This window comes from Anopheles coluzzii, chromosome 2, assembly GCF_943734685.1.
Source record: "Anopheles coluzzii chromosome 2, AcolN3, whole genome shotgun sequence".
NCBI classification, from domain to species: domain Eukaryota; kingdom Metazoa; phylum Arthropoda; class Insecta; order Diptera; family Culicidae; genus Anopheles; species Anopheles coluzzii.
Window position 1 is genome coordinate 31886938 of NC_064670.1, and position 25840 is coordinate 31912777.

The following is a 25840-nucleotide window of genomic DNA, read 5'->3' on the forward strand; positions in this document are numbered from 1 at the left end:
CAGTTTTGCATCCGGTTTCCGAGCTCCGAGATATGCATTACATACCACCTCCCCCGCACATCTACCGAGACGGAATTTCGTGTGTTCCGCTCCGTTCCCGGTACGATGTGGCACGCTCGGGGAAGCTGCTCGCTGTTGGCGTTTGTACTGGATGTTGCAAACGGTTAGGCTTGGCGCATTCTAGCTGCGGGTGAGTTTTCAATGTCCAATGTAAAACAAGCACCGCTCTGTGGATGGAAAAAGGGCAGATAAATCACGCTGGTCACGCTGCTCGAATCGAATCGAAACCGATGGAACCGTCCCACCCCAACGCCTATCCGAATGGAGCTGACCGGTCTGTGCCGCACTTTGCTGCCAAATTAATCGTGTGCGATTCAGTTAATCTAGCGTTTTGCGGTGTATAACTTAAGCTAATGAATTTATTTCGGTTTGAATAAGCGAGAGAGAGAGAGAGCGAGAGAGTGCAATGCCCGCTTTAAGGTTGAGCCTCGTCTCGCGGAGCGCCCTTGAACTTCAAGGTGGGAAAGGAGGGGAAAACGACGAACCAAAAAAAAAGCAACACCCAAACAACGAAAATGCGATATCACGGCACTGAACTACCACCACCACGGACCCCATACTCCACTCACCCACTGCGTTACGGTTTTGGGAAGTGTATTTTATATGCTCTATAAATAGACATTATGTAGCAGAAAAATGGACGCTCTTACCGGCCATCCCGGCTCAACCGGGTTGTGGTGGGAATATACGCGGAGGCAAAGTGAGGGAAACATAAGTCGGCACAACACTCTGCTCAGTGTTAGATCGAAAGACTACTCAAACAAATTACTTCCAGCACGGGAAAACACATCATCCAGCTTACTAGTGATGGGAAAAATTAAGATTTTGTCGGAATCGATTCCGGGTAGCTCCGAAGTTTTCTGGAATCGATTCCGGGTAGTAGGTCCGGAATCAGTTTCCGGAATCGATTCCGGAAACGGCTCCGGAATCGGAATCGGCTCTAGAATCAGATTTGGCTCCGGAATCAGAATCAGCTCCGGAATCGGAATCGGTTCCGAAATTCGCACCGGAATCAAAATCTGCTCCGACATCGGAATTGACTCCGAAATCAGAATTGGCTTCGAAACGGAGTCGATTTTGGCATCTTCATAGGAATAGGTGTTCGGGTCCAATGATGCTACGTGTTAATAGCGGCAAAGAATCAAAATTTACTTGTAATTGAGCTATTCACATGGAGATTTCCGGACTTATTTTGCTTCCCACACTTCTTATTTCAAGTCAAAAACTAATTCTCATTCTGGAGCTAACTCCATCTCTGGAGTCAAGCCTGATTTCGTTACCGGAGCAAATTGCGATTGCCAGATCGATTCCGATTCCGGAGATGATTCTGATTCCGAAGCCGATTCCGATCCTGGAATTGATTCCGAAGCCGATCCCAGATTCAACTCCGAAATCGGCTCTGGAACCAACTCCGGAATTGGCTCCGGAACCAACTCCAGAATCGGCTCCGGAACCAACTCCGGAATCAGCTCTGGAATCGACTCCAGCATCGGCTCCGGAATCGGAATCGATTTCAGAATCGGAATCGGCTCCGGAATTGATTCCGAACACGGAATCGGAATCGGGTAGGTCCTATGCCGAGCTCCCACCACTACAGCTTACCCGTAAAGAGGGGGAGGAAGCTCCGCTACGAAGATGCGGTACCCCTAAATCATAAACTTTGCAGTAGGGTGCCCCAATTTGTCTGCGCAAACACAGTCAAACGCAGTCCGGATCGGGATACGACACACGGGACACAGGACTTTGCTTAAGAACTCGCTAGTGGGTGGTAATTCCGTTTAGGTCCAATATTTTTCGATGGTAAATTTCTTTTTCACTGTAATTTCATTCGTTGGCGTGCACAACTTGCCTTCAACCGTAATGCTGGTGGGAGCTGTTCTTCGTCGAAAACAAAAAAAATCCGGTACCACAAGGGAATATTATAATTATATTTCCAGCCCTGTGTCTCCATGAAGTCCTGTTTTCGTAGTAAATTTTGCTTACTAAACTGCTTAAGAATTTTCTAACGGTACTATTTGGTACATGGAATGAACCTGTTCAATAGAATCACAAAAAAGCCGATCAAAGAGTGGCATGCATGTGCAGCAATAATTAAACGTAATTAATCAGTTCATAATTTCATCAGTTCAAATTAATTGCAAAATTTCATCAGAAGATTTTTTATAGCCTGCTTGTGTGGTGTATCATATGGACTGTTCAATAGAAACTGTACGGTCAGATCAAAGAGTGATATTGACGTGTGAAATTAATTAAGAACATGTAACTTAAATAGAACATGTGTCGAGATTATAATTATTTCCAGGCACCAAATTCCGACAGCGCTTCCATTCGGTTTACATTTGGATAGGGTTTGTTTTTGTTTTTCAATGTCAAAATCAAACCCTTCCCGCGTTAAAATTATGCTGCGCAACGTTGCAGGGGAAATGGCACCGTCGCACGGCATCCGATCGTGCAACAATCCATTTCGGTCCGTGCGAGAGCATATAAAGAATCCATTCAACAGCGGTCGCTCGCTTGCAAGCTTTAAAGCTTCCGCGTATTTTGTTGTTTATTTCGTATTTGGGTGTTGTTCCTTTTTTTGCTGCTGCTGCTGCTGCTGCTACCTCCGTTGTTTATCGAGACAAACCACAAGTGGCCACCACGGTTTTGATTGTTTGGGGTGCAATAGAAAATAAAACCATATTTACGATGTTTACCAGGGCAGACGAGCGCACCCACCAGCATAAACGACACGCCACTAGGGCATGGAGGAGGACCCAACACCCAATTGCCGTTGCACATAATGTCTTCGGCGGTCATAATGTGATGGGTAAAACGTCCTGGCGAAAAATAGTACACCGCTCCGCGGGCACTTACCGTTCCTGGGAGGCTGGGGCTAGAATGGACCGCTAAAGTGCCGGGAGGCAATTTTGGCGTTGTGGATGGGGCGATTGCGCGGCAGTATAAAAGTGTACCGAAACGCATGGGCATGACGTGAAGCGCCGAACAAATGTGAAAGACAAAGTTTATTGTCTACTTGCATAGCGACCGCGAGCGTTTGTCGCTTGCTGTCTGTCCCACACGGGCAGCTTCGTTTGCTCACGCGGCCCGAAGCCTTCCGCCATCAAACCATAACGGCATGCTCTTCACCGCTGTTGAAATGCCTTCCCCAGTGGCCGCAGTTTGACTGACTGGGGCGGATCATGGTGAGGTGGGTGGTATAAAATTTATTGACTAACAGCAAACCTCCTTTGGATATCACCCCAAATTGTTCCATCATTTTCCACCAAACCCCTCGCGAGAAAATCGATACATAGATCGATTCCAACCAGCACCCTTGAGACGAACGTTCGCAAACGTTCAAACCTCTTCCCAGCCCGCATAAATGGGCGATTTATGGTACGCATAAGAGTGTATCGCCATGTTTCAACTCCCACGCCCTTACTTTCACTCTCCCTCGCTACTATCGCCTTGTGTATTGCAAATTTTTCAACCCACCATCAATCTTCATTTCGCGTGATGCCGCCCAGCATCGTTTGCCTCTCAGATCTTGTGCGTGCGTGATGGTTTTTGGAGCTTTTCTCTCAAGATGGGATGGGGTGGGAAAATGTCAACTACCAACAATTGAGGTGGAAAATGGCTACCACACAATAACAGAATCGATGAGACATCAGCTCCATCATCCCCTGGCTGAAGTGTACTTGATACGAGCGAGCTGATGCGAAATGGGCGAAAGCTGGACAGGAGGGTGAACGATGAAACTGAGAGTCAATGAGGTTCCCTGATTGCTCGTGATTAGGGCCACTGATTGACCTATCATTTGTGGTGTATTGGTATGTTTCACTCAAACACAAAAAGGCGCGCGCTTTGCTATTTTCTTTGAAGCGTTTTGATAAAATGATTTAATTATTTATTTTTTCATTTCATTGCAAAGGTTGCTAAAATACGAGAGCTTAACGAGTTAAATCTAGGAATCGAGTATATAGGGGTTTTACGATTATAGTCAGCTTTTTCGTAAACAAACCCCCAACAAATAAGTAAACAAACGCCGATTCGTCGTAGGATCGATCAGGATAACTAATAAAGGTTTTTTTTGCTAAATATTTTGTCAAGAAATGCTAAAAACCTAATGATACGATGTTATTTTTTTTTATTTAAAATTTATAAAAGTACTATAACCCATTGCAAACAGAAAAAGAATAAAATAAATCTTTATTCAAATGAATCATAGTTTGTACATAAATGGTGAATTCTAATATGTATGTTGCATCGTAATTATCAAATTGATGCTACCCGGATGATGGATATTGTTCCACTGACAGGCCGAAATTTCAGCTTGCTGTCCTTAAACATGGATGGAAAAGCTCCATATTTCAACTTATGCATGGTTATAATTAACATTTGATTTTACGTGGCACTGCTATGACTGATTTGCTTCATTACTGTTATCGGAAAATCGAGAAACCCTTATCAACGAACAAATAAGTCACGATCGATTATATTCGCTGTGGTTTGGTATATGAAATATGCAGTAGGTCAAACAAATGCTCGAGTCATTTGCAGCAACTCACCGACCGATGTTCTTGCCACGGTAAAACTGCCCACATAATTGGTGAAACAGAGAAGGGATTTGTTAAGGCGCGTATTTTAAACCCTTTTCACCCTCCCCATAGCTCGAGCCACATTGCACCTGCCGGAATCATATGGCGCATAATGAGGGTGGGATTTGAAATGCAATTTATAATTTAAATTAAACCTATCCCGGTTTCGGGAAGAGAGCTGCTCGCTGCTCTCTAATTGGAAAATGCCTTTTCATAATGCTATGTAAAATTGTAATGCTTACCGATCGCGCTCTTCGGTGAAGCAGCACATGCACATTTATCATTTCCACATGTAGCGGAATTATTTAACCTCAATTACGCTCCGTTCGTGAAATCAATTTTCCTCCCGCTCTATTTATTGGCCCATTTTTCCCGTGTATTCGGTGGGGGGGGGGGGTAGGAAAGTCGCCCCGCTTGGCCGTCACGTGCGAATTCGTTCGTTATCGGCCACACCATATTGCGCTTGATTAGGTCAACTTACGATGAGCGAATACCAAGCGCGGGTGGGTGCTGGTGGGTGGTTATGGTGGTGATGCGATAAATCGACCATTTTTATCGTCGCGCCCACCACCAGCCTGCCCACCTGTCCCTGATGTCACCACCTGTGCGATCCCGAGTATCATCGCGCAAACGTTCCCAGAACGCAGCGCATCATCGTTCTTGTCTTCCTCGGCTGCATTAGAGCGTGGATTGTGTGTGTGTGTGTGTGTGTGTGTGTGTGTGTGTGTGTGTGTGTGAGACTTTTTTTATTCGTTGAAGAATTTTCTTGCCGGCTTTTTCCAGCAGTGGATGCGTCACGAGAGAGAGAGAGCACACATATTGATTATTCAATGACATTTCACGTTTGCCGAGGATTGCCGTGCGAGGATAGACAATAAAAATCGGTTCCATCCCCCCCAAACCTGGTTCTTCATTTCTCGGAGGCAGTTGCTGGATTCCTTTGTTACGTGCGCGTTCCGTTTCCGTACTCCCTGGCTGCGTGGGTGCGCGTCCGTAATCAAGTTACATCGGTGCTAGGTGTCTCCGCGGTACAACCGGGCTCGGTACTTCCCCCGATTCCGTTTTTCATTTTGCACACATACACACACACACACACACACACACGAATGGAGCGGAGCAAAGAATTGTGCCACTGCCGCAATAAATTTTGCTTCCATAATGAATGATCGTAATGGAAACGAATGGCACAACATCGATCGCCATTTTGTGGTGCAAAAAAGGGGGGAGGGTTGAAAAGGGAAGAAGGATGCAAAAGGCGCAGTCTTTTCAACAACCGGGGAGGGTTTATAAAATTGTGTAATAAAATCACTTCCAAACTTCTCCCCATTACAATGTAGAGTGCATGCGTGTGTGTGTGTGCGGTTTTCAATTACGAAGTACTTAGCTTTACAACAATCTTTGTTGTGTGTGTGTATGTGTGTGTGTGTGTGTGTGTGTATTTTTTTGTGTTTGCTGAATTTGTTCGCTTTCCTTTTTACACTTGCACATTCAATGTGCCCCCCCCCCCCCCCCCCCTCAACACGCGTGCCGCTTTGTTCGCGTGCGCCATGCCGAGGTTGCATTACAATGAAAGATGGGTTGAAAAACTGCACAACAAAGTCGAGTTTTCAATCTTGTGTCGAGTTTAAAGTTGATTGATGGAGGTTACTGGAACCAGTTGCTGGTGTGCCGTGCGCTTGCTAGCTTCTCGAACGTACGATGGAAATAAATGGCCAACTGTGTCCTGTTGGTTCTTCTTTCTCCATCCCCACTTTTGGAATGAAAAGCCGAAGGGGTTTTTTTTTTGTTGGTACTACCCTTGTTTTGCAAGCCACAGAAAATCAGTGGTTTAAAACTCACATTAATAACTACAGCGCGGTGTACCATCGGTTGCTATGGGAGCTATGTTTGGAACACTTTAATCGGTGTAATAAATGTGGCTCATTGCTGTGGCTTTTGCCAGAAATTTCCCACTAAAGAAAAGGTCTACACATAATGTTCTGCTGTTAAGGACGTTTTTGCATAAATTTAAGTTTATTGAATTGAATATTAATGTCGCTTCATTATGTCGTTGTCTGGTGCTGCTAAACGTTATAAGGTATTTCCCTTGTTCGGATGATGGCAGCTGATTCATGGATTGATGCTATATCAGAAAATAAATCACTCTATTCTAGTTATTATTATTATTAGTATTATTATTATTATTATTGTTATTATTATTATTATTATTATTATTATTATTATTATTATTATTATTATTATTATTATTATTATTATTATTATTATTATTATTACTATTATTATTATTATAATAATTATTATTATTATTATTATTATTATTATTATTATTATTATTATTAGTATTATTATTATCATCATTATTATTATTATTATTATTATTATTATTATTATTATTATTATTATTATTATCATAGTAAAATATCAATTATCAAAAATATCGCAGTCAAATCTTAAATTTACCAACTGCTATAAAACAAATAATTTACGAGGAAAACAAAATTCAAAAAAATGCAAATTATTTTAATTTAATATTAAACAGTATTTTTATAGCCGTTCTTTCTAAAATACATCAAAAGCTGTGACAGGTAGTGGAGAGAATGTATAGTTTCTTACTAGAATATCTATTAGAATAGAATATAATAATTACAAGAATATCTATTATGAGCAATGTTGTACCATGGGGTAAATACCTTTTTACTCGGTATTTATGTTTTGGGTTTTTACCGGCTTTAAACCTTTTTCGTTTTTACCCAGGTAAATATGGGGTATTTTCGTTTTAATAGAATTTTGAATTATTTTTGTCGCTCATGCAAAAAAATATGTTTCTAAAGTTTATTTAAACCAAATGTTTCCATATACTTATACGTAGTTCAGGTAAATACGTGGTCTCTTTACCTACATATTTAATAAATTTTATTCTATTTCTAATGCGACTATGATTCAACACCTGTATTATCCCATTAAAGATGTCGTGCTATCTGATCATGGTATGTAAACGATTTGTTCACAGTTTTCAAAAGCACAATCGGATTATTCATTAAGTGCTCAACATCTTCAATCATTGAGAGCACTTACGTTTTCCTCAACTTCAGAACTCTAATATTGTAATGGGTTCTAAGAAAGCATGTTGTATCAAAAAGTTGAACACTTGATTAATCAAAGCGTTTTACCCGGTACATTTGGCTTCTTCTAAATTAAATTTATCAGATCAAGGAACGTGACAAGCATCTGTTAAAAAATTACTGAAACGAGTTTATACATAACACGGCTGTTTAAAAATAAAATGGACAATTGTGGAAAGACTTTTAGTAAGTTTGAGTAGATGCACACAAAAAATAGTACAATTTTTCCACTGATCGAGCTGAAACATTTTAGTACAACTTTGGTTTAAGCAACGAAATATTTTATAAAATTAGTATTATTATAAAAAATTATCTGTTTCTGAAGATGAAATGTTCATTCCAGGCTTGAACCCACGACGGGCAATTGATAGAGTCTTAAGAGTTGAGGACTGTACCACGGTAGCTAAGTCATAGATACCAATTACATCCAACAGCCAAAATCTTGTTAGATATCATAGAATACAACGTTGTGTTGTTGAATCAAAGTAGACGGCATTATGATATATAATAATAGAAAAAATTTTATCACATGCTACAAGCTAAAAACACAAAACACCATGCTTAAATAACGAAAAGCCAATCCGAGTCGCACAGACGTCAACTCGCACTACTAAAACTTGCAGTCACAATTGCAGCCAAACCTATTAATGGCTTAGGCAGACCTAGACCAACTACGGTTGTCGCGCCAAAAATAAAGAAAAAATATAACCGTAACATAAAGAAGACTGTAAAATCATTTTCATCTACAAATGATGTATGCTATGTGCAAACTCTTATCAGCTATGATATAAATCAAATGTTCCTTCAATTTTTCGTTAATCAACATACCTACACATACACACACACTCACCATTAAATCCACACAAAAACAACGCTGTTTGGGTTAACTCGGACCAACAAAACCCATACCCACCATCCTTGCTACGCCCCTATCTACCAAAAAAACTCTCCCTGTTTTCTATCGTACCCTTGACTCCTCTATACAGTTCAAAATAACACCCTTCCTCCATCCTGTTTTTCTTTGTTTCGCCTTGCTCAATTTGCACAAATTCCATCACTAATGATGTAGCCAGAGATAGGGCCTTGCTTAGCGGCCATAAAATCTAAGACTAATTGGCCCAAACAGCTACAGCATTTAGCCATCCAGCACTCACTGGGTAGATATTAAGCTTCCGTTCTTGAAACCTGCATGAGTCCACGGCTCCCATATTAATTGCATGCTACACCTGTCCCCATCCTTCTCTTCTCCTCGGAAAGGATCGGATTCTTTTCATTAAATTATATTGTATGGTTCCATTTGGCTTAAACACACATTCTCCCTCACACACACCCTTTCATTGCAATTTTCATTTGCGACAAAGCTGTTTTTTCAGCAGAGGCGATTTTGTAAGAAAAATTGCCTCCGCCCCAATCCAAACGAGCGGCCCAAACAAAATTGCTAAGAAGCTCAGACCACCAACACACACACACGCATCACGCTTTCATGCATGCCGGCCGATCGGGGAGACAGAATCGCCGGTGCATACTAATTGAATATTTACGCAGATTCTTAATCTCGGTTCTCGGTATGGTGTAACACACACACTCACACTGTACAGGCGGATTTTGTGACGCATTGTGAACAACACAGCGGGCAGTTCTGAAGGGTGGCTTCTTTTAAATTTTGGTGGTATATTTTTCTTTTTACACCAGCGTAACCGATCCTTTCATTATTTTCGGCGGCTGAAAAATCTTCATAATCGTTTCGCCCTACTTTTCCACAAACCGTGCAAAGCGTGACTCCCAGCCTCTTTCAGTACAGTTGCTGACAACGTGTATGTGCGCTTTGCGTATTGCACGAATGTGCCGGTTGCCCATCTTGTCGGTCCTTTTCTTCGACGTCGCCCTAGTCACACAGTTGCCAAAAGGGAGAATGTGATCAAGAAAAAGGTTGTTGTGAGCGGAGAGTCTTAAAGCCTCTGGGCATTTTCCTGCGTACTCCTTACAGAAAAAAAACCCTGCTCAATATCGAGATGAAGACGAATCAAACTAAAACCAGCACACACAAAAAAGGAACAGGATTGCACCCGCCGAAAATGTGCCCCTGGGGGATGGTGGTAAAACACGTTGTCAAGGAGCTTTGTCCTGCTTTGCTTTGGTACAAATGAAGAAAAAGCATCCTTTCGTCACCTTTGCCAACCAAATTCATCCGGTGCTGTTGACTACCGTGAGCCAGGGGGTGAGGGGGGAGGGGGAGGCCTGCAGCCTTGTAATGAATACTGAGAAAAATAGCAAGCGTTTGCGTTGTGTGGCGCGGCCTGGGCTGTGGGTAAATTTGTTTGAACGCCTTCTGAATAACAGGCGCATGAAAGTACGCTTTTAACAGTTTGTTATTCGTTTGTGCGGTCGGCGTGTGTGTTCGTATTTGGTAAACTTTGGCAATGCCAAATGTGTGGTATGTTTTCACATGTACGGCATAGGCCCGAACCGAAACCGAGAATTCAGCTCTTATCAGCATTTCAAACAACGGAATCAGTACGACGATTCGCAATCTCACAGATGTAACGCTTAACTGCGTATGAATGTGTGTGTTGGAAAACCACATTATCGTCCTGTTAGGATCCGGACAATCTAACGCAATTCCCAAGATAGCCTCGCGCATACATTCCGCGGAGGGAAGCAGAACGAGGGTTGAGCTTTCTGTTTTGAATTATGACAACGTTTATTATTGTTCTATTCAAATCTCGAAATTCATTACTTCAATTATCCTTTCACCGCAAAAGGCATAGCGAGTCTGCACAAAAATTTACTTTTTTGTGCAATTTTCAATACTACTGTGTGTGTGTTGTTTTTCCCTTTTCACTCTCTTTGTGATGTTTGGTTTTATGAGTCAGAGCATCAGGGTTGATAGCTCTTTTCCTTCGTTTTGCTAAATCAGTTCGGTCTTCTTTGGCTCTTTCGTTCGTTCCGGCTATTAACGCTTCGCTTTCACTATTCTACAGTGCTTTATTTCTGGAAAAAGGGCTTCGTAGATACTTACGCTAGCAAGGGAGCAAAAAATCATGTTTATTGTAGAAGAAGAAAAACAGCACCCTGTTAAATTTATCTTGCTTCCCACTCACAGGACTGTTGTAATCAAATTCGTCAAGGGTAAATAATCAGACGGCAAGGGGAGACAGATCCCAAAACGCACCATCATGAAGGCGTTATAACGAGCTTGTCCGAATCGAGCTTCCAAATGTATGTCAACGAGTGGACACGGTGACGGCAAAAAAAGGATCTTTTCGATTTACTCGTATTTTTTTTTCTCGAAGTCTATTTTTAGATATTACCGAATGGCACTTCACTCTCTACTGAGTGGATTTTTTCTTCATTCCTTTCGAATGGACCCATTGGTACGTTTATTTTTTACCACTTACGCCTTCTGCGTTCTTCAGTGCAGACGAGTCTCTCTTCACGGCACATTTTCCCATCCACCTGCTCGAGATTGGAAATCGAAGCCAAAAGTTATGGGGCCGATAATTTATGGACGGCTTAGAAGGGTACCCTCAGTTGGGTAAGCTCGAATTAGTCGAACTGTTACAGCTTTTAGTAAGAGGGTAATCCTGCGCTTGACCAACAGGGAGCAGCAGACACAAGCGTTGAAACATCAGCCCGGAGTTCGGAGAAAAAAAAACCCCGAGAGCTTGGCCCAGCTTCCTAGAAAAGGGCCACCGAGAAAAACAGTGGAAAAATGTGTTGATTAATGATGCACTGTGGCCGATTCATTAGCAGTCGGCGAAGGATACACTGTGGAATGTGCCCGAGAAGAACAATTTCACTACGGATAAACGCGATGTGCGCTATTCGGTTGCCTATGTTCGCCAGAAAAAAGGGTGCAATAAAAAGGGGCATTACAGTGATATGCTGTTTATTTTGTTCTTTTTGTGTGTCCTGTTTTAGGCAAGCTATTTGCACGTTAATCTTCTGAGAAATGTATTGAAATTCCAGATCAAAATTTCACCAACAAACATCCAAAAAACAATCTCCCACGCATCCTTCTGCTTGTGGTGGGAGCACTTTTCCCACGAAATTGAACGAAATAATTGGTTTTATCGAGTTTTATCGACAGACTTTTGCTGAACCGTAATGGTTTACGCCGAGCAGATGTCTCGTGCTCAAGAACTCTACGGCACATTGAGTTTGGAACGTCAAGTGGGTCCAAGACAGGGACTGGCGGGTCTGTAAGGTTTGTTAGTGGGAACGCAATGCCACCGAACAACAGAAAAACCTCTTTTTTTCTTATCGACCATCCGTTGTTTGATGTTTCCTTTCCTAATTGAAGCATAAATCTTGCTTTTTGAAATGGAACAAGTCCATTTGCTCCTATCGGCCAGCGTTTCAAGTGTGGCCGATGTTTGTTCACCATACCAATGCGATAGAGTATGAGCACACAAAAAGCGTACTGCTAAGGAAAGTGGTAAATCAATTTTGGCACAACCACTCCCCCTCTATGCTAACACCACACATCGGTTTGGGTGAATACTAAATAATCGCAGTTAAAATCGATCGATTGCCCTTGGAAGCGGTTATTGATATAGATTAGTACATTATCCAGACGGTAATGGTGGTACCTACGGATCCAGCTGTAGTAGTCATCTTCTCCCGTGTGAAGTGACCTCTCGTATGGGGCCATACTTTATCCTGCCCTGGTGGGAGTAGGCCATATGTTCGTGAATTTTAATCCTGCAACCATACACTGGCACGGATAATGCTTTTCGGGGGCGACCGTGCGTGAGTGTGTATATGTGCGAGCACATTTGGGTTTGGTTTCGTCTAAAAGAACGCGATAGAAAGGAAGCAAAAAGACACTTGCTATAAAATATGATTATCAGTGCTCTTAATGTCATAATAAATTGCTCCCAAGGGTGGTGGTGGTAAGGACAGCTTCTTCCTTTTTTCTCTTCTTCTTCTTCTTCTTCTTCGTCCGCCTCTCTCCCATTTCACCAGCATCCGCGACTTCCTCTTTGGCTCCTCTGGAAAGCCATTTCCAGGCGATGGAACCGTACGAGATGTAGACATTTTCGCCACTTTTCATTACAATTCACTTTCGCCACGCTCCGGCCCGCCGTGGGTTGCGTGGTGCGTGGTGACGTTTCATGTTTCCCTTTATTTGCTTTACAAGAGGCACGGTGCGCGCTCCGTTCCCGGAAGCGTTACGATGCGTTTTCGGGGAGTTTTTCCAAGAGCCGAAATGGCCAGAAGGACGCTTTACTGGCGCGGCGTAACATAAAACGCACTTGCGAACGGCTCAACTCCCCTCTCGTTCTGGGCGAACAGCCAGTCATTCCCGGTGGTAATGTTTCGCGCGAAAAGTAGGCGAGAGCTCCTCTAAATTTAATTTCTGCGTCATCGCGGCACGCGGATCAGGTTTTGATGGTGGTGCGTTTATTGCCCTTTTTTAAGCGTTACGGTGTGCTTTCGCCGTTACCCTTTTTCAATTGACGGTTGTTGTTTTTCTGTGTTTGGTTCTGCGCCCCGCCATTGTTAAGCAATGGGTTTATTGTTTATTAATTAGGAAGCAAGGAATGTGTTTTTAATTTCTAGATATGGCTTTTTGCGCATGGGAAGAATGTGAACTTTTATCGACTTTTAATGGTTAAACGACCGGAAGGAATTACACCACTGTAAGCATTGTGGAAAGCAAAATGTTACTTCAATATTAAAGCATTTCCAGCATTTGAGAAGTTTTCTCCTGACAAGAACAGTTTCAGGCCAAGCAACTCTTTGCCTCATCTATTGCTCTTCGCTTTAACAGCGATGTTTTGATGTTTTGAAAGTGAAAGTTTTCATCAGTAGAGAGTTCTAACCAATCCCATGACACGGCAAACAAATCGGGCTAATGTAACATCCTTTCCGAATTAATAAATTTGATCCTTTATTTAAACATGTAAACCGGCTAGAAAAGATCCTTGAAACAGCTTTTATCTTTGTCTGGTGGAAGAACTTTCAACCACCAACAAAAAGAAAGCTCCCCAACTTTCTGCACAACCTTTATCCCTTTTCCCAGTATGGATAACGAACAAACAACTTATCAGTTTCTTTCACCACCCGCCTTCATTTTGTGGCTTGTGGAAAGAATTGTGGAATTCTTCGCAGGCAGAAATTTCACTGATAAAGTTTACTTGGTTCTGGTAAAAAGAAGAAAAGGATTTTGTTTCACCTTACACGCTACATTGCGATTAATCTTTTACGAGAATGTGTATTAAAACCGTGACGATCTTTCGGTGTAAACCGTGCACTCAATACAAATGTCTTAATGCACGCACTCGTCAACTGTGTGGGAAGATATTGACGGATTAATATTAGAGCCATCTCAGTATCTCTTTCAATAATGTATTGCACAACGGTACGAAAATGGGTGTCAACTTCATCTCTTCAACTCCGTCCCGTGGATGGATGAACTTTTCAAAGATAACCCCAAGTTATCTAACCCTTGCTTCATCTATTCTAGCTGGGTAAGTCTGCTCCAATCCAAGAGGAAACCAAGAAAAGGAAACTTTTGCCAAGTGCAGGACCGAAAGGCAGGACAAGTTTTGTCGAAAATTCTTCTACCCGTGCATAATTCAACGAACCAACACTTGGCTCACCTCAAATTCTTCGTGCAAGTGGCGCGTTTTGGTGACCATTGCTCCCTGCGGGCAATTAAAAATGCGTCTTCTGGACAGTTGCAGCCAACCACGATTACGCAGAAAAGTGTAATCTACATTTCAGATGTTTGCAGGTGCCAAATTCTCCCCCTACTGTTGCTATAAAGGTCACCTGTCCATATCCGGGCACAATGCTCCGGGGTAGCGCGTGGGATTAGGAAGCGTAGAATAGATCCCATCAACAAGTGTCTTTCACATTCACCCATCAAACCCATCCGCTCTGCCAAGGGAAGGTAGCTCTAGGGCAAGCGCAAGCATTTGTCATGCCATCGGCACCAAAACGGCACCGGACTGACAAATAACACGCATGATGCGATGATGAAGATCTTCTGCCCGTGTTCAGTAGGCTTAAATCTTTTATCCCTTCGTGCTATTTTTCTCTGGAACGGAAATGTGAGCATCCGGAAGATTCTGCTCGGTATACGCTGTACGACAGTGCCACATCGGGCGAATGGTGCAGGACCGGCAACGGGTGAGTGTGGTGTCAAATTCACAGGAAAAATAAATAATACGCCCTATCAATGCCCGATACTATCCGGATACGTACCCAGAGGTGGATCGATTTTTGCGGCCTAGCCAACGACCGGAAGCAATAGTGTTCTGCCGTGGTTCACAACCTCTCGAGCGCATATCTAGCGAATGGGCTACGTTCTGGTACATCCCTTCCCACCACCAATTCCAGCAGGCTTTGGAAGCTGTGTCGTTCGGTCGTTCCGGCGAGGCTCAGCACACAGGACAGGTTGTTATCGCACACCTTAACGTTCACTGCCTGGATGGACGGTCGTTCGGTTCAATGGGGGTTGGTAGTATACGCTCCATTCCAACTTCCTTAAGCTCTCAGTTAACGTAACCGTCTATGAAAGCTGCCCACGGGCACGGAGGACGCTGCGCGTACACAACACGGTGGCTAAGCGACCATACACGGACCAGAATATAAAGTTGTTCACACAAAATCCACCAGCGAAGGACGACGAACTGCGTGCTGAAAGGCGAGGAGTAATCCGTCCTCCGCGAGCATTCTTGCACCGAACCAACACAGTTCGGCACACGGAACACGGTTGTTGTTACTTTTCGGGTAAATTTACCTTCGGGGGCGTTGAGGAAAAAGTTGATACCGTTTGATGTTATGAGCGCTGCCAGTGCTAAACCGGTGGATTGGGAGGGTGAACAGGAGAGAGGCGGAAGATGCATACCCTCGAAGCTGTTTTGCTCTGAGAAATGAGTCATCTTATCGCTTTGTTCGGTATGCTTTAACAAGTGAGAGTCATTTTGGAGTGGTTAAGTGTTCACTTGTGTTCGCATGGTTAAAGTAATTGTTCGAAATTGCTTGCGATTTTGGGTGGGGTAAGGTGGGCGGAGTGAAATGAGTTTGCAAACACCTTAAGACACCTTTGACCAGAGCTGCGCCAGCTCCTACAATACGCTTAACCGTAGCAGTGAAGACATGACTGCCAGTTTGCGTAGGCTTGATAGTTCCAGCGTGTAGATCTTTAAGGCCGGGCTACATTGACCGTACTCCGTAGTGTAATTCTGATTTTCACTAGCGCATCTGGCGGAAGCTGGTGGAAGCTTTTTTTGGTCGTCGAAGGAATGGTCATGCCGGATCTCAAATTTAAGTTATTTTTTCACCGTTTTTTAATCCGAAAATGGCTGAAATATCTGCACAATATGTTTATCTATCAATTACAAAGCTTTTCCAGTCCAGTTAAAGTAAAAAACATGGAAAAATAACGCATTTTCTGGAGCGGCTCCAAATTGTTTGGCAAAATGCTTCGGTCAGCTGCCGCCAGATGCGCTAGTGAAAATCAAAATTACACCAGCGAGTACGATCAATGTAGCCCGGCCTTTACGCTTAAATCGAAGAAGTCATCGAAAGTCATAAATAAAAGGTATTATATTTAGTTTTATTAAAGGGTTTTCCGGGTCAGCTTCCAATATCTACCGCATTATTCTTAAACAACTCACCAGATATTGTTCAACATCAGATGTTGAAAAACACCTCGCAAGAATTAGAATGAAATTACTTTATTAAATTAGTATTAAAGGTCACCAAATGTCGATTTTCACGTTTCTCTTTTGCTGTCTTGGAATTGAATTAAGAGCACTGTGTAAGGCATAAATCCTGCTAGTTAATGTATGGATTCAACACAGCGCGAAGAGCTTATGAATCTTTCCTCTGATTTCGACTTACTGTTTATTGTTTTATGACATCCTAAAAGAGCCAATTCCTTCAAGTGTGGGTAAAAGCAGTCAACGAATAATTCTGCATTAAGCAAACAGCTTTATCGTTGTAGTTTGACAGTACAATAATTCAATAAATTTCCTTCATGTTCTGAATTTGAAATCATTTAAAGCAATCAAAGCACTGCTAATTCTGACTCGCTTAAGCCGTACCAAAGTTATGCAATATAAATAACAATAAACCGCCCAAAAAAAAACACCACTTCTAAACTTTCCCGTATCTAATTCAACCTCCACTCTGATTTCCTACATGCGGATCAGTGGGTCGATCCATCCAACCGTTTAAAACACCAATATTACGACCGAACCAGCAATGGACCTTAGGACTATGGCTATGGCAGAACTTTCTCATTAACACAGCCCAATCGCTGGATCAGCAGACGGCCAGCAAAAAAGTTATAAGCCGCTCCCCGCTAGTTTGTACTAATTTACATGCAAAACAAACTCACACTGTCTCCTGTGCGACGAGGAAAATGCGTAAGCCGTACTTTTCCCTTTTTCGCCACGACACAAAAGGACAGGCGAAAAACATTGCACTGCTTTTAATTTTCCAACCAAAGGTCAGTCATTGTGTCGGTGGCAATGGTTTGTCTTGTTTCTTTGCCATCCGTTTATCACGGGCTTCTGTTTGGCGCGGTGCGAAAACTTTAACCCAAAGACAAAGCACTTTTGCCAATTGCGCCTGCTGCGCGTTCATTTCAAGAGAAGTTCACGAAGTGATTGCATCTCTTCTTCAGCCCTGCATAATTGTTCGCTACTATTCTGTCACGTCCGTACGTACCCGCCATGGGGAGCATCGCCCAGCAGCCAACTAATGATGCCGCAACAATTCAATCGAGCTGGCCACGGTTTCAGATCGACCTCGATCGTTCAGCGGTGCACGGTGGAGGTATTAATTAGAATCTATTATTTTGTCAGCTGCCCCAAAGCAGTGCGGAGGATACTACTGGCACCGGTTGCTGCAAAACTTTGCCCACAATCGATCCGCCTTTGGCCAGTTTTCCAAATTTCGCTCCGCCAGCTAGCGCGCTGTCGGTCCGTGAGATCGTGCCTGAAACACATTCATTAACGTTTTGATTAATTTAGCCACCCGTCGCTACTAGTGCGCCGGTCGTCCCCACTGCCACACAAAGTTTAAGCAATGGTTGGGAGGCTTCATTATCATCATCATCGGCGGCCGAAAGTCATGAAAGATGGGACCCGGCTTAAGATGGGAATCTGGGCCATTCTTTTGGCACCCTTTCAGTCAGCCCTCCTTTGACCACCACGCAAGAGCAAAAGAGCAACATCGCGCGCGATTATATATACCCCTCATTGTGTACCACGAGCGTGTGGGTAGGCGAACCCCAAAACGATATGCTTCTTTCTCCATCGCCCCAGGGAGTAGCATCATCGTTGCGAACGATGATTGATGAGTTACAGGTTGCTTTCATTACTAAAACAAAACGAAAAGAACCAAACCACATTCACGGACACACTTGCCTCGCTGCTAAATTCATCGGTAATATTAGAGCGGCGTATCAGCTGTTCTACCTCCTCTTCAGTTAATCTTTTGCCAATTTAACTAGTCCCGAACGCCAACGCTAAAAGAGCTGCGAGAGTGGAAAATTGTTGCGTCGGCTAGTCCCGTGACCCTACACCGTGATAATGATTCTCAAGGTACCCTTCCCTGCTGCTGCCAATAGTTTACCTAGGGGGTTTATCTATTGCACAACCCCCGCACACAAGCGGACGGACAGGGCGAAATGGAGATTGTGTTCTTTGCTAGCTGTTTGGCTGTTTGTGCAAGTTACAAAATCGAATGCCGAATCAACTTTGGCCATTAATTAAATGTACTTTATTGTTGGGGAAACTGAAAATTCACGCGAACTGTGAGCGTGGAGCAATGGGGCTGGGGCGAACAAAAACTTTTCAATATTTTCGCCAACACAAAACACTAACGAGGTAATCCGCATCACTTGACTGCCATAACTCGACTCGGCGGTGGAAAAAAGTTGCTTTTGCAATAATAAGCGCAACCTTTTACTACAGCCAAGGTGGGATAAGTTAGCCCGTTTGGCCAAAGTGCAACCGTTGCCGAATAGCACGGTTCAATTTGAAGTTGGCTATCTGGTTACGCTAAGTAATGGGGATATTTCGAATCAAATCAACAACTGGAGATTTGTTTGGCTGATTGCTTTTACCGTTTCATTTTCAACTATACGCTGAAAAGCTGATTTCAAATTAAAATTGTATTGGAGTACACTTTAGTAAAACTGTCCTTTTAGATAAGTTCATTATTCTTTTATTTGATTTAAGATTAATGCTATTCCATTATTATTCCTTTTGTTATTCAAGAATCATTTCCTATAGCATTTATTTTGGAAATAATTCGTTTGGAGATGCTAAACAATATGTAAAGTTCCAACAACTTTATAACGTTTTCAAGCGATGTTTTCAGAATGTCTATTGAGGCTAATTTTCTGTTTTTGTTAGCTGATTTTAATCAATCTGCTGATATGTTTGGTGTTACCCAAGTTATTTTGATATTTTCGTCAAGTATTCCATTGTTAGGCAACACAAAAAACGTTACGTTTAATTTTCGGATAGTCTTAAAATATTTTGGTCAAATTGTATACTTTTACAAAAAGTTAAAAAAAAATGGAAAAACGAATTACAGAGCTACAGAGCTCTGTGCAAGTATTGGGTCAGTGTTATTAGAGATATATTGAATGCTTATTATAGCACACAAGACATTTAAATTTCAAGGATGACACAATCAGTGCTGCAAAATGTCATGAGCATCACGAGATTTTTACCAACGAAAGCAATGAACATATCCGTGGTAGCTTGATACTCATTGCTGATAGTCAATTAAAGTGCGTCATGACATGCTGAACACGACATGTGAATTTTGGAGTTCAACGCGATGCTCTGACTGACAAGCTTAGCTTAATGCCGGCGCAAGCATAATCATGATTTTTTTTCTAGCTATGAACAGTGCTGCCAAATGCCACTGTTTCAGTCATCAACACCCATGACTGAAACGATGCTCAAACCAGATCAGATCAAACTGAGATGATCAGTGACTATACTCAAACAGTTCGAAAATCAATCACATGCTTGGTGACATTTAGTTTAGCACCCAACTTTTGGTCACTCACTTGGTCACGACATTGTTGTCGGCGATAATCACGACATTCTTGGAATATACTTGGCGCGTGTGCTCTAGCAACAAAATGAGCATGCTTTCTTCCTCTATCTGTTTTGATTATCTGTCGGGTCAAACAGAGCGAAAAAACATGCTCTGACTGAAAATGTCGCGACCAAGTGATTGACCAAGAGTTGGTTGCACACAATGTCTAGCATGTGATGGTTGCACCAACTGTTTTAGGCTCGGCTCTGATCATTACAGTAGAGCTCGTGACGCTGAGATGATTTTGTTTCAGCCGGAATTTGTCATGACTATATCAATGACATTTTGAAAAACTGATCACAGCAAAAAAAAAAGTCGTGAAATAGTGACTGACCAAGCGATGGTCGGAAACATGTCATGAGCATATATTAGCCACACCAACCGTTCTGAGTATCATCTCTTATTATCATAAGTGAGTACGTGACGCTGATATGGATTTTGTTTCAGTCAGTTTTTTTATGATATCGACAGTGACATTTTACAGCACTGGACACAATGGCATTATCATAAAAAAAAATCTTAAGAACTGTGAAAATGTTTTAAATGTTACTTTGCAAAGCTAATTATCACGTTCCGTTGTTAAATATAATATATACCGCATTTATTCATGACTTTGTTTCTGTTTCTTATTATTTTCTCTAGTTTTTAAATATTTATATTTTATTTTATTATTCCAATTAAGTTCATAATGATACATTTTTGTTTGACTTTTCCCTTTTCATTTTCAATTTTTATTGTATTGTTATTAATGCTGTAATTAGCACATAAATTGGCTTTGTAAATGTTATGTTGCTAACCCAAATGCGAAGTATCTCGCATTTGACAATACTTGTTACATGTTATTTATAGTTTACCATTGAAGCTTGTTTTGCTGCTGTTCTTTTAAGTTGCTTGTTTTTGTCTGAGAAAAAGTGTATCATTTTTACCACAACAATATTTCAGCCATTGCAAAGAACAATTCAAATGCTGTGAATGTTTTCAATTATCGCTCTGGCGGCGCTGCCTGTTTCTGCCGAACCGTTCATCAAAAATCAAATCAACACCGCGGCCAAACCCGGACAGATAACCGGGTTTTCCAACAACCATCACCCGCTGGTACCATCACCCACCGTTGCCAGACACGTGCTCATCCTTGAAAACACGGCCCGAATCCCTTTGCTCCGTTTTCGGCGAATCTCCTCCTCCGAGCAAAATGTTTGCTCCATTCAATCCCAAATTCAATCTTCCTCGAGCACGATCCGAACACACATCCGCGCGGCGTCTGCTAGGGTGAATGCTTTATGCCAACACCAACGCCGCCGCCACCAACGCACCGACGCAAGTAACACGCCGATCGTGAAAAATGCAAAGGAATAATTTTACTGCCATCATTTACGCGTGGTGCAATTCCGGGAGCGTGTAGCGATGAGCCGCGGTGCCGAGTACCGTGTCCAATTCGGAGGAAGCTTTTTGCTGCACATCGGTACGCGCCTACACCAGCCAAGAATCGAGAGGGAAAAAACAGCCTCCCTCCCAATCAAAATTGACCCGTTTGCAAACGGTAGACGCTCCCAATCCGGGCCGGTTTTGGGACGGCTGCGGAAACGCAAATCGAAAACCAGACTAAACAAGGCCGCCAAAGAACAACCTACGATATGGTTGCTTCGGAATTGCTGTCTTCCTCCTCTACATATTCAAAAAGGCACTGCAAAGCTCGAACGGGCAGAAGCAAAATTGCAAAATAATTCACTCCACCCCCTCATCCGACGCCCCCATCCCAGTAATGGTGTGGCGTGAAATGAGCTTCTCGGATTCAATTTCACGAGAAGAGTTTTTCCGAAGAAAATCGTCCATGTAGAATCGACAAACCCCATCGGCCGTGTGAAGCACATCGCACAGGATTGAACCAACCGATGGGATCCAGCCCGTTGGCGACCATTTACCGCAACCTTCCCTCTCTCTTCGTTTCTCTTTTAACCCTCCTAAACCCCCCTCCCACGGGGGTGGCGCCAGCCTGAAAAACTAATACCACGCCACCATCGTCTGCTCCTCTGCCGGACAGTGGGCGCTGCTTGCCGAACCACTCTTTCACCGTATGGTTGCGTTTCCATTTGGGAAATGAAATGGAATTCATTCTGCCATATTTTGCCAACAGCCAGGCGGTGCCATGCCCACCAGGCAACTCTGCATTCCTCCGTCCCACCAAGCCCACAATTATCAGATAAATGGTGTTATTATAATTATCATCACTGATTTTTATGCCATTAATATGTGCGGTTGCTGCTGCTCCTGCCATTTGCTTCTTTTGCCACTGAAAAGAAGTAACGAAGAACATCGACGCTGCACAGGCAAAGCTGGGCAAAAGTGGTGGAAAAATTCATTGACCCTTCCAGAGCGCGTTTGGTTCGTTGAACCGTTAGCAGCTCCAGTCCCCGGTGTCGATCGGAATCGGTGCCGACTCAACATGAGCTTTGCTAGGGCGGCACAATGCTACCATCGCCTACTACCCATTCCGGTACGGCGATGATCGAGCTCCCAGCTCAGCTTTGTGTTGAGCTCCGGTGCGGAGCTGCCGGATTGATGCATGGGCATGTTTTAAATTTATTATCAAAAAGAAGCGGCGTATGATACAGCAATGCTACACTGCCAGCCGCTTGAAAACGGGCAGCCCAGACACGTGCAATTATTTGTTTGTTTTCCATCATGCTCTACCTAGGCCTCGGTCTGGCCTCGGTGGCCGTAGCCTAAGCTAAAGGTGTAGAAATCTTGCTTCGCGATCGTGTCGGACCGTTGATCACTATCGTGTGCAGATCTATTAATTAATGGTGTGCTAGGTTTGGTTACGCTTCGTGGTGCTGGGCAGGGACGTGTGGCTTCTTAATTTCCTGTCCTGTCCTCTGGGGTACGCCGTTTGCCGTTCTATGGCAGGGGTGAGCAACTTGTCGATGTTATACTAAATCTTTACATTACCATAAGCTGGGACGTGCCATGATTTTGTTAGCTTGATAAAAGCTGTTTAACACATTTCAATCAGCGCAGGTCTGTGCTGGGAAGCTTTTGTTCCTTACCACCTTCAGAGTAAAGAGTGAAATATACTTAAGGAAAATAATAAAAAGTAATGAGGTAATAAAAGTCAATTAACACACGCGAAAGCACAGTAATTTTAACACACACAAAAACAGGTGAATTTAAATGGAAGACCTTTTTTTTCTTCTGCCGTCTGTCGTTTTAACTGCCATCTTTATGGTTGCAATAATCTTTCGTACCTCGTACAAGTGTACTCATGTTTCCTTTTCGCCTATTTTTGCCTGTTTGCCAGCCTCTGCACACCCCTTCCCAGGAATGTGGGTTCCAAAACGATCTAATCGTGCCAAAGGAAAGATAGCAGCGACGATGCCTAATTGCTAGTTTGTGCAAATGCGAGGCATTAAATCGATTCAATGCTTGGCCTAGCCTGAAATGGTGGTGGGCGAAAGGGTCACCGCCCACTAGCCACTAGCCTAATGCGTTTTCCATCTTCAGCCAGTGGAAAAGCGCCCCCAAACTGTAGAACCTTTCCCGCCTTTCAACGCCTTGCGCCCTGGAAGGGGATGCTGGCTACAATGTACGGTCTCGCGTTAAACAAACACACACACACACACACCCAGCTAAACCATGAAAAACATACGCTTCAGTGATGGTCCTGGACGCAAGACGCCTCTACCACTGTGCACGTTATGGTTCACTTTTGGTGCTAAAATCCAATTAGAATGATTTTTTCTTGTTTCCGATTGTGTAACCTACGAACAGAATCGTCTTACTCCAGAAGATGTCGGGGCAACGGTTCGTGAAATTGGTGTTTGGCGTACGCGCACAATCGCCAAACCCCCAAATGATAGTAATTTGACCGAAAGCAACCGTTCTCGCTCTTTGCAAATCGTGAACCGCATATCACTCTGATCCACGATCTTACCATTAATCAATTAAGACACACGCGGCCCTCGGCTCGGAAGCAATGCGCCCCGAGGCTATCGCTTACAACATATCCTTCGAGCCGCTGCGAGCCTAAAAGCCGACATTCCTTCCTTCCTTTATCGCAAATCCGTTATTTTTAATTGCTTTTCTCAGCTCATACAAGACGCGCTGGCGGTTGGCGTTTGAATCTGCAAATTTAACGGTTGCGGCTCGGTTGCGCTTACAGTCGAAATTTTCATATCTCGACGTATCGATGGGGAAGAATTCTGTGCACCCAAGGTTTAGATCGGGCCGAGACACACCTCCGCACACGAAACCGGCAGCAAAACCGGCCCCTGTCAAGTCACGATCTTTAATGTGGCCCGGCATACCGCTTTCTTTCCCTATTTTTATGGTTGTTGTTTTGAAGAGACCATCCCACCATTCCCAACGGAGCGCGATAATCTATCTCGCCGGTCGGGGAGTACCCGTTATGCTTAACTCTCTACTTTGAGTGCGCGCGCGCACCCCCCCTGAATAGGTCACTTTCTGTTCCGATGGTCATGCATGATTTGAACGAACGCTCGTACGCCGGTGGTACACAGGTCATGAACCGGCGGCCATGACCGTGTCCCGTTTGGGGTCGTTTCTTTTCGCACCGTGAATTGCTTCGGGCACTGAGTGCCCCACAGTGATGCCATTTGCCCATCATCGATTTCATCTCTACCCAGGCGGACTGGGCGCCTGCAAAGTGTAAAAGGCACAACGACTACACAAAAAAAACCCCTTCCATCTGCTTTTTCTACTTTGTTGCTCGTAACGAGGCAGTGGAAGCGACTCCTGCCAGCATGCCAAACCGATGGTCCGGGGTTTTGTATCGGTTGAACCCGAGCAAGTGGACGATTATGGAAGAAAATTTAACCCATTATGCGGTGGATGATTCACCCTTATGGTGGTGTGAGAGAGCACTCCGCAATCGTTGCGGGTTATGGCATCGAAGCCATTCGACTGCCATTTTCTTATGAATTGCTACCCTGTTTGTTGAGAGCCATATTGATGTAATTATTTAATTATTAATATACAATGTGTTGTGTTGCCATCGTTCGGAGGGAGTCATTTACGAGCAGAAGTTAAACAGTAAAACCTGAATAACAGAGAAAACTCTACACGGAGAGAAAACTCGCTATAATTCTGAATTAGTTTGGATCTTTTAAGCGTTTTAAGTCCATTTTCTTTATTACTTTGTTTACTTTACTAATCATAGTTTATATTCCTGCAACTCACGAAACAAAAGGACAGAAGTTGTTGATAACTATGGGGTCCTTTCCGTTTTAATTTGATAGGCTGAAATTTCAGCCTGTCAGCTGTTTGCATTGTAAAGCAGTTTTCGAGCAGCTATCTAAGTGGGTATAACACACAGCCCAATTGACATTTTTGAGCACGAATAATCGGAAATTCGAGCAATTTCCCTTAAACTGGAGCCTAAATTTCATTTAAACTGCACCGGTTTAAGGGAATTCAGAAAAAAATCCTTTAAAATCAACTATGATGCGTCTTTTTTGCTACTTTCTTCTAGATTCGCATCGGAAATGATGTTTCCTATCGTTATAGTTGGTAATGCTCCCATTTTATATTTAAATAATACCCATTTTTTATAGAATAACGTCACACAAAATTAACTTTTGTTTCTCATCTAAAAACCATAGCTATGAATGAAAAATGAGCTCGACGGCGTCGTCCATCAATAGAGTCGTCTAATTTACGAACACACCAAATCTTGGCGCTTTCAACACGCTTGATGACACGCAAATCAACAATTTTAAGCGTATCGAGTACTAATCGAGCAGATATGGGAAAACAATTTCGAGCAAATGTCACTTGGGAGATGAGCTTATCCCAAGGTGTATGAATTTAGAAGGCTGATTTTTATCGCTTCTTCTTCTGAATGAAGATTTTAAGAATGTTTTATATACCACCTGGATTACATACATTTTGATTCTGGATTCCATCACCAGATCTCTTTAATGCACCTTGGGATAAATGTAAACACCACCTTGTTTTGCCATTTTTCGAGCAGGTACT

The 25840-nt window shown here is 43.0% G+C and overlaps 1 protein-coding gene across 1 annotated transcript in view; it reads left to right on the forward strand.

Annotated features, from left to right (window-relative positions):
- Positions 1 to 25840, forward strand: part of LOC120953429 (phe13-bombesin receptor-like) — an 85750-nt gene that overhangs the window by 15081 nt on the left and 44829 nt on the right. The gene's annotated exons all lie outside the window — the stretch shown is intronic.